A 12,500-nucleotide genomic window follows, 5' to 3' on the forward strand; every position below is an offset into this window, starting at 1 on the left:
ACATCTACTACTGTACATCTACTACTATACATCTACTACTGTACATCTACTACTGTACATCTACTACTATACATCTACTACTGTACATCTACTACCATACATCTACTACTATACATCTACTACTGTACATCTACTACTATACATCTACTACTGTACATCTACTACTATACATCTACTACTGTACATCTACTACTGTACATCTACTACTATACATCTACTACTGTACATCTACTACCATACATCTACTACTGTACATCTACTACCATACATCTACTACTGTACATCTACTACCATACATCTACTACTGTACATCTACTACTGTACATCTACTACTATACATCTACTACTATACATCTACTACTGTACATCTACTACTGTACATCTACTACTATACATCTACTACTATACATCTACTACTGTACATCTACTACTGTACATCTACTACTGTACATCTACTACTGTACATCTACTACTGTACATCTACTACTATACATCTACTACTGTACATCTACTACTATACATCTACTACTATACATCTACTACTATACATCTACTACTGTACATCTACTACTGTACATCTACTACTGTACATCTACTACCATACATCTACTACCGTACATCTACTACTGTACATCTACTACCATACATCTACTACTGTACATCTACTACCATACATCTACTACCATACATCTACTACTATACATCTACTACTATACATCTACTACTGTACATCTACTACTGTACATCTACTACTGTACATCTACTACTGTACATCTACTACTGTACATCTACTACTATACATCTACTACTGTACATCTACTACTATACATCTACTACTGTACATCTACTACTATACATCTACTACTGTACATCTACTACTGTACATCTACTACTATACATCTACTACTATACATCTACTACCATACATCTACTACTATACATCTACTACTATACATCTACTACCATACATCTACTACTATACATCTACTACTATACATCTACTACCATACATCTACTACCATACATCTACTACCATACATCTACTACTATACATCTACTACTATACATCTACTACTGTACATCTACTACTGTACATCTACTACTGTACATCTACTACTGTACATCTACTACTGTACATCTACTACTGTACATCTACTACTATACATCTACTACTATACATCTACTACTATACATCTACTACCATACATCTACTACTATACATCTACTACTGTACATCTACTACCATACATCTACTACTGTACATCTACTACTGTACATCTACTACTATACATCTACTACTGTACATCTACTACTATACATCTACTACTATACATCTACTACTGTACATCTACTACTGTACATCTACTACTGTACATCTACTACTATACATCTACTACTATACATCTACTACTGTACATCTACTACTATACATCTACTACTATACATCTACTACTGTACATCTACTACTGTACATCTACTACTATACATCTACTACTATACATCTACTACTATACATCTACTACCATACATCTACTACTATACATCTACTACTATACATCTACTACTATACATCTACTACTGTACATCTACTACCATACATCTACTACTGTACATCTACTACTGTACATCTACTACTATACATCTACTACTGTACATCTACTACTATACATCTACTACTATACATCTACTACTGTACATCTACTACTGTACATCTACTACTGTACATCTACTACCATACATCTACTACTGTACATCTACTACTATACATCTACTACTATACATCTACTACCATACATCTACTACCATACATCTACTACCATACATCTACTACTGTACATCTACTACTATACATCTACTACTATACATCTACTACCATACATCTACTACCGTACATCTACTACTGTACATCTACTACTATACATCTACTACTATACATCTACTACTGTACATCTACTACTATACATCTACTACTGTACATCTACTACTATACATCTACTACCATACATCTACTACTATACATCTACTACTATACATCTACTACCATACATCTACTACTATACATCTACTACCATACATCTACTACTATACATCTACTACTGTACATCTACTACTATACATCTACTACTGTACATCTACTACTGTACATCTACTACATACATCTACTACTATACATCTACTACTATACATCTACTACCATACATCTACTACTATACATCTACTACTGTACATCTACTACTATACATCTACTACCATACATCTACTACTGTACATCTACTACCATACATCTACTACTGTACATCTACTACTATACATCTACTACTATACATCTACTACTATACATCTACTACTATACATCTACTACTATACATCTACTACTATACATCTACTACTATACATCTACTACCATACATCTACTACCATACATCTACTACTGTACATCTACTACTATACATCTACTACTATACATCTACTACTGTACATCTACTACCATACATCTACTACTATACATCTACTACTATACATCTACTACTATACATCTACTACCATACATCTACTACCATACATCTACTACTGTACATCTACTACTATACATCTACTACTATACATCTACTACTGTACATCTACTACCATACATCTACTACTATACATCTACTACTATACATCTACTACTATACATCTACTACTATACATCTACTACTATACATCTACTACTATACATCTACTACTATACATCTACTACCATACATCTACTACCATACATCTACTACTGTACATCTACTACTATACATCTACTACTATACATCTACTACTGTACATCTACTACTATACATCTACTACCATACATCTACTACCATACATCTACTACCATACATCTACTACTGTACATCTACTACTATACATCTACTACCATACATCTACTACTGTACATCTACTACTGTACATCTACTACTGTACATCTACTACTATACATCTACTACTGTACATCTACTACCATACATCTACTACTATACATCTACTACCATACATCTACTACCATACATCTACTACTATACATCTACTACTATACATCTACTACTGTACATCTACTACTGTACATCTACTACTGTACATCTACTACCATACATCTACTACTGTTACATCTACTACCCATACATCTACTACTATACATCTACTACCATACATCTACTACCATACATCTACTACTATACATCTACTACTATACATCTACTACTATACATCTACTACTATACATCTACTACTATACATCTACTACTATACATCTACTACCATACATCTACTACTACATCTACTACTGTACATCTACTACCATACATCTACTACTATACATCTACTACTGTACATCTACTACCATACATCTACTACTATACATCTACTACCACCTCCATTCTGATCTGATCTGATCTTAACTGATCTAAACTGATTTGAGTGATTAGATTCTTGATTAAACCGCCAGTGGATGTTGTTGCCTCTCCCCGCCACTAGAGGGAGCCACCAGCGTGTAGAACACCACAGAGTCTCAGACACCACAGAGTCCCTCTCTGTCTGTCTCAGACCAGAGAAGGAGAGACGCAGGGGCAGATCTGAGGTAAACCAGGGGGGTATTACATCAACGTCGCTAAAGGAAAACCCTGGCTTATACTGATGACATCTCTCTGGAACCCTAACCCAAACACACAGAGACAAACCAGGAGCAGAAGGGTCAAAGGTCAAAGGTTAAAGTGTCTCACGTAGGGGTCGTCCTCCTCACACTGCTCCTCGGCCGCGCGGGGGTCCGACTTAATCACCAGCTGCTGGATGGACCCCTGGAGGGAGGGAGGGAGGGAGGAGAGGATGGAGGGGAGGAGGGAGGGGAGGAGGGAGGAGAGGAGGGAGGGGAGGAGGGAGGAGAGGAGGGAGGAGAGGAGGGAGGGGAGGAGGAGGGAGGGAGGGAGGGAAGGAGGGAGGAGAGGAGGGAGGGGGAGGAGGGGAGGAGAGGAGGGAGGGAGGAGGAGGGAGGAGAGGAGGGAGGGAGGGAGGGAGGGAGGGAGGAGAGGAGGGAGGAGAGGAGGGAGGGGGAGGAGGGAGGGAGGGGAGGGGAGGAGGGAGGAGAGGAGGGAGGGGAGGAGGGAGGGAGGGAGGGGAGGGAGGAGGAGGGAGGGAGGGAGGGAGGGAGGAGGAGGGAGGGAGGGAGGGAGGGAGGGAGGAGGAGGGAGGGAGGGAGAGGAAGAGGGAGGGAGGGAGGGAGAGGAGGGAGGGATGAGGAGGGAGTGGAGGAGGGAGGGGAGGAGGGAGGGGAGGAGGGAGGGAGGGAGGAGAGAGAGAGAGAAAAAGAGTGAGTGAGTGTGAAGACACACACACACACACACACACACACACACACACAGACACACACACACAGACACACACACACACACACACACACACACACACACACAGACACACACACACACACAGACACACACACACACACACACACACACACACACACACACAGACACACACAGACACACACACACACACACACACACACACACACACACACACACACAGTAGGAGTCTCCAGTCTTAATGTTTCCATACAGGACTGAACTGCTGACATCATAAACCTTCTTAACACTGTGACCTCTGACCTCTGAATGGAAGAGAGGGGGAGAGAGAGGGAGGAGGAGGGGGAGAGACTGAGAGACAAAGACAGAGAGAGAGAGAGAGAAAGATGGTGGGGGAGAGAGAGAGAAAGAGAGAGAGAGACTGAGACAGAGAGAGAGAGGGGGAGAGGAGAGAGAGGGGGGAGAGAGGGAGAGAGAGGGAGAGAGAGAGAGAAAGAGAGAGAGAGAGAGAGACTGAGAGAGAGAGAGGGAGAGAGGGAGAGAGGGAGAGAGGGAGAGAGAGAGAGAGAGGGAGAGAGAGGGTAGCCTCAGCACCATGTTGGCATTACGTAACCCAGCAGAACCAGAACTGGGTCACCACACAGTGATGTTGTTGTTGTTGTTGTTGTTGTTGTTGTTGTTGTTGTTGGTCTATGTGTTACAGTTCTATGGCTCTTCAATTAGTCCAGCCGAGTGTTGACGGGAGTGTGTGTGTGTGTGTGTGTGTGTGTGTGTGTGTTCTCCCTCCACACTTTAATGAACTACTGTCCCCTTGTTCACATGCTGTGACTGCAGCGACACTGGAGTGTGAGTGTGTGTGTGTGTGTGTGTGTGTGTGTGTGTTTGGGAAACTGGTTTCCGTGATGACGGCAGAGAGTGGGCAGCTTCCTTTGTGTGGTACCGGACCTCAGGGGCCAGAGAGAGGGGGAGGGGGGGGGGAGAGAGAGAGCGAGAGAGAGAGGGGGGAGAGAGGGAGGGAGGGAGGGGGGGAGAGAGAGGGGGGGGAGAGGGAGGGGAGAGAGAGAGAGAGAGGGGGAGAGAGGAGGGAGGGAGGGAGGGGGGAGAGAGAGGGGGGGAGAGAGGGAGGGAGAGAGGGAGGGGAGAGAGAGAGAAAGAGAGAGAGAGAAAGAGAGAGCGAGAGACAGAGAGAGAGAGAGCGATAGAGAAAGAGTGAGAGAGAGAAAGAGTGAGAGAGAAAGAGAGAGAGAGACAGAGAGAGACAGAGAGACAGAAAGAGAGAGAGACAGAGAGAGAGAGATAGAGAGAGAGATAGAGAGAGATAGAGAGAGACAGAGAGAGAGAGGGTCTATCATGCAGAGTGCCACAGGGTCAAACTCCCAGCCAAGAGATGAGTCTTGCAGACAGCACAAAGCTCTCTCTCTCTTTTTCTCTCTCCATCCTCTCTCTCTCTCTCTCTCTCTCCATTCTTCTCTCTGTCCGTCTCTCTCTCTCCCCCTCCCTCCCTAGGGAGAGAGAGAGGCCTTGAGATGAGAGGAGAGGAGGAGAGGATGGGAGGATGGGAGGAGAGGAGGAAGAGAGGAAGGGAGGAGGAGGATGAGAGGAGAAGAGAGGAGGATGCAGTGGGAGGAGTGTTTTTCTTAAACAAGCCTAGCTGGTTTCCTGACTTCCTGGCACACACACACACACACACACACACACACACACACACTCACACACGCAGAGACGTCTTTGACTTACCACAAACCTGCCCAGGCCGGACCCCCCCGGCGTTCCCCACGAATACCCCCGACCCCTGGGCGAAGGTCAGCCTCTCGGCCCCCCTCTGGAAGTCCAGGCTGTGGAACTCCTCGCAGTCCATGTAGAGGCGGGCCTCCCGGCCCTCCACCGACACCGTGAAGCGCGTCCAGCGACCCGTCATGTCCCCCACCTTGAAGGACGCGATCTTCTGGCTGGCCGCCGCGCCTGGCTCGCTGTAGTACACCTAGCGAACGGGTTGGATTTGGGTTTTTGGTTTTTCACTATTTTATAGGATCACTAATTGTATAATGGATGATATCATCATTTGTTATTATTGTAAACTAACTGCCTGTATGCCAAACATTTTTACATTTTTACATTTTGGGCATTTAGCCTTATTCATTCATTCATTCATTCATTCTGTAGTACACCTGTTGGGGAAAAGCACATTTTGCTTGTCTAAAGTGGATTGAATAACAAACTCATGTGAACAACAGCATAACATTAACGTAATAATAACGTTCAGCCAAATATCATTATTATGGTAAATAATGGGGGGGGGGATTGTACCAAAGGGGTGGGGGGTTCCCTGTTGATGTGGCAAACGAATTGTGAGCTATGAATGATCATGCTTATGTGTGCCCAGGTCAGAGTGACCTCTCTAGGGATGAGGGATGACTATATATAAAGTCTTGTTTTCTGAAATGTGAGTTAGATCAATCTTATGATACCCGTGACCTCAGTTAATAAAAGGCTTCAAGCTATTTGATCAATCTCCTTGTACTCCTCTAATTTACCCAGAATCTATCCATATATCAACTAAGAAGAAGATTCTCCAACAGACCTCCACCCTCTGGGTGCCGTCCTCCACGGCCGTGAGCGCCAGCCCCAGCTGCACCACCCTCTGCTGGGCGTCGGTGATGGCGAAGAGCGCCCCCCCCCGGGAGTCCTTGGGCCTCACGGTGACAATGACGGCGAAGTCGCGGTAGAACGGGTCGGGGACGAAGGTGCGCGTCAGGCGGCCCACGTTGGCGTCGGCGTCGAAGGCGTAGGCAGGGAACCCCTCGTACCCCGTGATGAAGGACACGGAGGGGGGGAGGGGCACGCCGATCAGCTCCGTCAGGTCCAGGTGGGGGGAAGAGCCACGTTCTGGAGAGGAGGGGGGAGGGAGAGAGGGAGGGAGGCAGGGAGGGGGTCACAAGACATCATCACATGAGCTTAACAGGGGTCAAGTGTGTAAGAGAGGACGACCCCTAGGCTTCAGTTCCTGACACGGCAGCACAAAGCCAATAAGGCAAAAGACAAGATGAGTCCAAATAATATAGTAATAATAGTTACAAGACATAAGTGAGACTGTTGGACAAGTCAGAAGTTGTGGGAGATCATTAAGACAGGATACATTTAGCAGTACAAATAGTAAAATAAAATAGTACAAGTAGAACGTCATGAGTATTGCACTCGGTGGCAGCGGGTGTAAGAGGTAGTAGAGAGTAAAGTGACTTTCGACATTCTAATAGATAAACCTGGGTAGGACTCTCAGGCACTGCCCTAAACTGGTTTAGATCCTACCTACAGGACAGAAGCTACTATGTCTCCATTGGCAACTTTGTATCCGACCAAATTAAAATGACATGTGGGGTTCCCCAAGGGTCAATCCTTAATCTCTACATGCTTCCATTGGGACACATCATAATACTATACATCATACTACAACTAATTAATTTTAATTACAACTATGCGGATGACACTCAAATCTACATAGCCCTCTCACCGAACGACTATAGTCCCATCGACAATCTCTGTAATTACATTGAACAAATAAACGCCTAGATGAGACAAAACTTCCTCCAATCAAGCAAGGAAAACCAGAGATCTTGCTGTATTTTTTAATAATATATGTAAAGCACTTTGAATTGCCAACAATCAATAACAGGTGTGCATCCAGGGGGGTAGAGGGGGTGAGGAGGTCTTAGGAGGGGTAGTTAAGGTCAGATCAGGGTTTATCTCTCCTCTCCTCTCTTCTCTTCTCTTCTCCTCTCCTCTCCTCTCTTCTCCTCTCCTCTCCTCTCCTCTCCTCTCCTCTCCTCTCCTCTCTTCTCCTCTCCTCCTCCTCTCCTCCCCCTCTCCTCCCATCACCGAGACACATTCCACAACCAGACCCACACGTTAAGTCCATCCTCTCCACACCTCACTGGCCCCCCCTGCCCGCCCCCCCCAACACAGTCTGGAGACACAGGGGAAGAGGCAGTAATTGGAGGGGTGGGAGTCTGGGGGTAGAGGGGGAGGGGGGGGGGTAGAGGGGGCAGGGGGGGGGGGGTAGCGGGGGCTTAGCGGAGGAGGAGATAGATCACATTCTGCTCATTCCCCCCCCCCCACGCGGAGGTCGTCTCCCGTGGCGACCACTCTCACCCTGGCATTCCACGGCGGTAACCTCTTGTCTCGCAACCCATGTATGCACACACACACACACACACACACACACACACACAATCACACACACACAAACACGCGTGTACACACACATACACACACACACACCTACCTCAATCATTGGGGCCTCTTCCATTAGAGGCTCTGCATGCACATACGCACGAACACACACACACACACACGCACACACACACACACACACACACACACACACACACACACACACACACACACACACACACACACACCTCCATCATCGGGGCCTCTCTGATTGGTTCTGCTATTCATCAACTTAGCCAAGTGGAAAAATACATGATTAACCCCCCCCCACACACACACACACACCTCACACACACACACACACACCTCACACACACACACACACACCTCACACACACACACACACACACACACACCTCACACACACACACCTCACACACACAGACACACACACACAGACACACACACACACAGACACACACACACACAGACACACACACACACACAAGACACACACACACACACACACACACACACACACGTAGTGCTCATCCTCTTGGCTCTGATACAAAGTTGTTCCTCTTCCAGGAGCAGCTCAGGGGGAGGCTGGGGGAGGCTGGGGAGGCTGGGGGAGGCAGGGGGAGGCTGGGGGAGGCTGGGGGAGGCTGGGGGAGGCTGGGGGAGGCTGGGGGGAGGCAGGGGGAGGCTGGGGGAGGCTGGGGGAGGCTGGGGGAGGCAGGGGGAGGCTGGGGGAGGCAGGGGGAGGCTGGGGGAGGCTGGGGGAGGCTGGGGAGACTGGGGGAGGCTGGGGGAGGCTGGGGGAGGTAGACATCGGAGGCCGGGGCATGGAATGGAATGAGGAACGGTACCAACATGAACCCGTTCTCCCATTTCACACACACACACACACACACACACGCACAGACACACGCACACGCGTGTCCGACATTCACAATGTTTTGATGATTTATTTCACTTTTACCCCCCCACCCCTCACCCTCCCTCCCTCACTCTCACCCCACCCCACTACACACCCACCCCCCCTCCTCCACGGGTGGCTGTCCAGCAGGGCTCTGCCCCCCCCCCCCTCCTCCTCACTCTCCCCCCCCCCCTCAACATCCTGGAAGCGTCAGCGTAGTAATCCTGTGATTAGAGATCATGTGATGAGGCTTTCCCTCCACCCGGGGGAGAACAGACTCACCCCCGGCCAGCCTCAGCCAGACCCACTCTCCCAGACACTCCCTCAGGGTCACAGAACCCCCCATCCTAACCCTACCCCCCCCTCCCCATCCTTACCCTAACACCCCCAGCCAGTCAATGAGTCAGTCAGTCAGTTAGTCAGTAAGTCAGTCAATAATCCAGTCAGTCAATAATTCAGTCAGTCAGGCATTCAATTAGTCAGTCAGTCAGACAGTCAGTCAGTCAGTCAGTCAGTCAGTCAGTCATTCAATTATTAGTTAAGTCTGGTTTAGATCCTACCTACAGGACAGAAGCTATTATGTCTCCATTTGCAACTTTGTATCTGACCAAATTAAAATGACATGTGGGGTTCCCCAAGGATCAATCCTTGGCCCCCTTCTATTCAATCTCTACATGTCCAAACAAGACCTTGAAAAACTCATCCATGCATTTGTTTCGAGTAGGCTTGATTATTGTAATGGTCTACTAACAGGCCTATCTAAAGGGGGCTGTTCGTAAGTTGCTCATCCAAAACGCCACTGCTAGGGTCCTAACAAACGAAGAAGTTTGAACACATTACACCAATCCTGAGATCTCTACACTGGCTACCAGTCTCTCAGAGAATTGAATTCAAAATTCTTCTAATTGCATACAAATCACAAAATGGTCTTGGACCAAAATACATATCAGATCTCCTCCCACCCTATATTCCCACAAGGTCCCTAAGGTCAGCTAAACCAGCTAATCATTCCAAGACTGAAAACAAAACACGGTGCAGCAGCTTTCAGTCACGCTGCTGCATGCTCCTGGAACAAACTCCCTGAAGAAGTCAAACAGGCCCAAACCCTTAACATATTTAAATCTAAGCAAGAAACCTTCATGTTTTGCACCAGTTATGATTAAACACAAACACTTCTATCAATGTATTTTATCCATTAACTATTGTCTTACTAAATGTTTTATCTATTTACTTCTTATATTTGCTTTTAATCATCGTCATTTTTATCTTCTTACTATGCTCCTCTTGCTGTATTTTTTTAGAATGTATGTAAAGCACTTTGAATTGCCCCTGTTCTATGAAATGTGCTATACAAATAAACTTGCTTTGCCTTGCCTAAGTCAGTCATCCAGTCAGTCAGCCAGCCAGCCAGTCAGTCAGTCAGTCAGTCAGCCAGCCAGTCAGCCAGCCAGCCAGTCAGTCAGTCAGTCAGTCAGTCAGTCAGCCAGCCAGCCAGCCAGTCAGTCAGTCAGTCAGCCAGCCAGTCAGCCAGTCAGTCAGTCAGTCAGCCAGCCAGTCAGCCAGTCAGTCAGTCAGTCAGTCAGTCAGTCAGACAGTCAGACAGTCAGACAGTCAGACAGTCAGCCAGGCAGGTATTCAGTCAGTAATAGGTTGTAGTATACTTCCAGTCCATCCATGCAGACAAGCCTCACAGACATCCTAGTAGCAAGCCTAGGTCTACTTCCTGTTAGTCATGATGATGCGTGTGTGGGCTGCGCTGTGACAGGCTATGGAGTACAAACACACCGTCTAGCCCCCAGCCAGCCAGCCAGCCAGTCAGCCAGTCAGTCAGCCAGCCAGTCATTCAGCCAGCCAGCCAGTCAGTCAGCCAGTCAGTCAGTCAGCCAGCCAGTCATTCAGCCAGCCAGCCAGTCAGTCAGCCAGTCAGTCAGCAGCCAGCCAGCCAGGTCAGTGCTGTGGTCTGGTCTGGGGTGAGACTAATCCCCGTCGTGATCTCACGTCTCACAGCAGCTTAAGACAGACGGCTTCTCAGCCAAAATGAAACATAATGAAGTCTCCAACACCCCCCCACACCGCCAGGACTCCCCAACCCCCCCCACACACCGCCAGGACCCCCCCCCCCCCCCCCACGCTCGGGGGCGGCAGGCCCTGTAAACAGCCTTTAGTCAGGGCCGCTCTCCAGGACCAGACCCGGCCAGCAGGAACGTATGCAGTCAGACTGCTGCGTCCTTCAGAGATAAACCCAGGCCGCTCGCTAGCCTGTCACAGAACTGATTAGCTGCAGTCACCCACGACATAACAACCCCCCCACACACACACACCCACACAGAAATGAACTCATTCTCTCTCTCTTTCTCTCTCTGTCTCTCTCTCTCTCTCTCTCCCTCCCCCCCTCTCTCTCTCTCCCTCCCCCTCTCTCTCCTCCAGGTCCAGGGTGACTCACCCCTCTTCCACATCTTGAGGGGTCTCTTCATCACAGGGGCGGGGGCCGCGGCCTCGGCCGGCGTGGGGGGTTCCAGGGGGTCCAGGCGGGGGTGGGGGGGGTCCGGGGAGGGGAGGAGGAGGAGGTGAGGAGGGGGGGGGGCGTCTCCGTCTGGGTGCTGCTGCCCCCCAGGCCCGGCACCGTGGTGGTGGGGGGGCCAACGGTGGTCCAGAGGTCTGTGTTGGTGGGGGCCGGTGGGGAGGGGGGGGCATGGTGGTGGGGGGGGCCATCGGTGGTCCAGAGGTCCATGTTGGTGGTGGAGGGGGGGGGTGGTGGTGGTGGTGGGGGGGGTGGTCTCCCCCCAATCCCCCCAGAAAGTACCACCACTGCCTTGGACCGGGGCCAACGGCATTAGCAGCAGCAGGGAACACACACGCAGGGCTGACATGCTGACACACACACGCCACACACACCACCACAACAACACACACGCCACACACACACACACACACACACGCTACCTCCGCTGGCTCACGCTAGCGCACCACCACGTTCTACAGCTCTCTCCACGGTTTTCTGGGGTTCCCTAGAGGTCTGTAGTGTTCTCCACGGTTCTCCAATGTTCTTCTGGGTTCTTTTGGCGTTCTCCGTGGTTCTACTGTTT

The 12,500-nt window shown here is 48.3% G+C and overlaps 1 pseudogene across 1 annotated transcript in view; it reads right to left on the reverse strand.

The window, feature by feature from the left end:
* The window catches only part of LOC308151800, a 47,354-nt pseudogene extending 35,466 nt beyond the window's left edge, over nucleotides 1–11,888 (reverse strand). The window contains exons 1-4 of the transcript in view: nucleotides 11,858–11,888; nucleotides 6,910–7,214; nucleotides 6,066–6,309; nucleotides 3,750–3,824 (exon numbers count right to left, since the gene is read on the reverse strand). The product of the transcript in view is annotated as an uncharacterized misc_RNA (transcript). The remainder of the gene's footprint in view (nucleotides 1–3,749; nucleotides 3,825–6,065; nucleotides 6,310–6,909; nucleotides 7,215–11,857) is intronic.
* Nucleotides 11,889–12,500: the final 612 nt, after the last annotated feature.

This window comes from Nansenia antarctica (assembly GCF_963989245.1).
Source record: "Nansenia antarctica genome assembly, chromosome: 2".
Classification (NCBI taxonomy): domain Eukaryota; kingdom Metazoa; phylum Chordata; class Actinopteri; order Argentiniformes; family Microstomatidae; genus Nansenia; species Nansenia antarctica.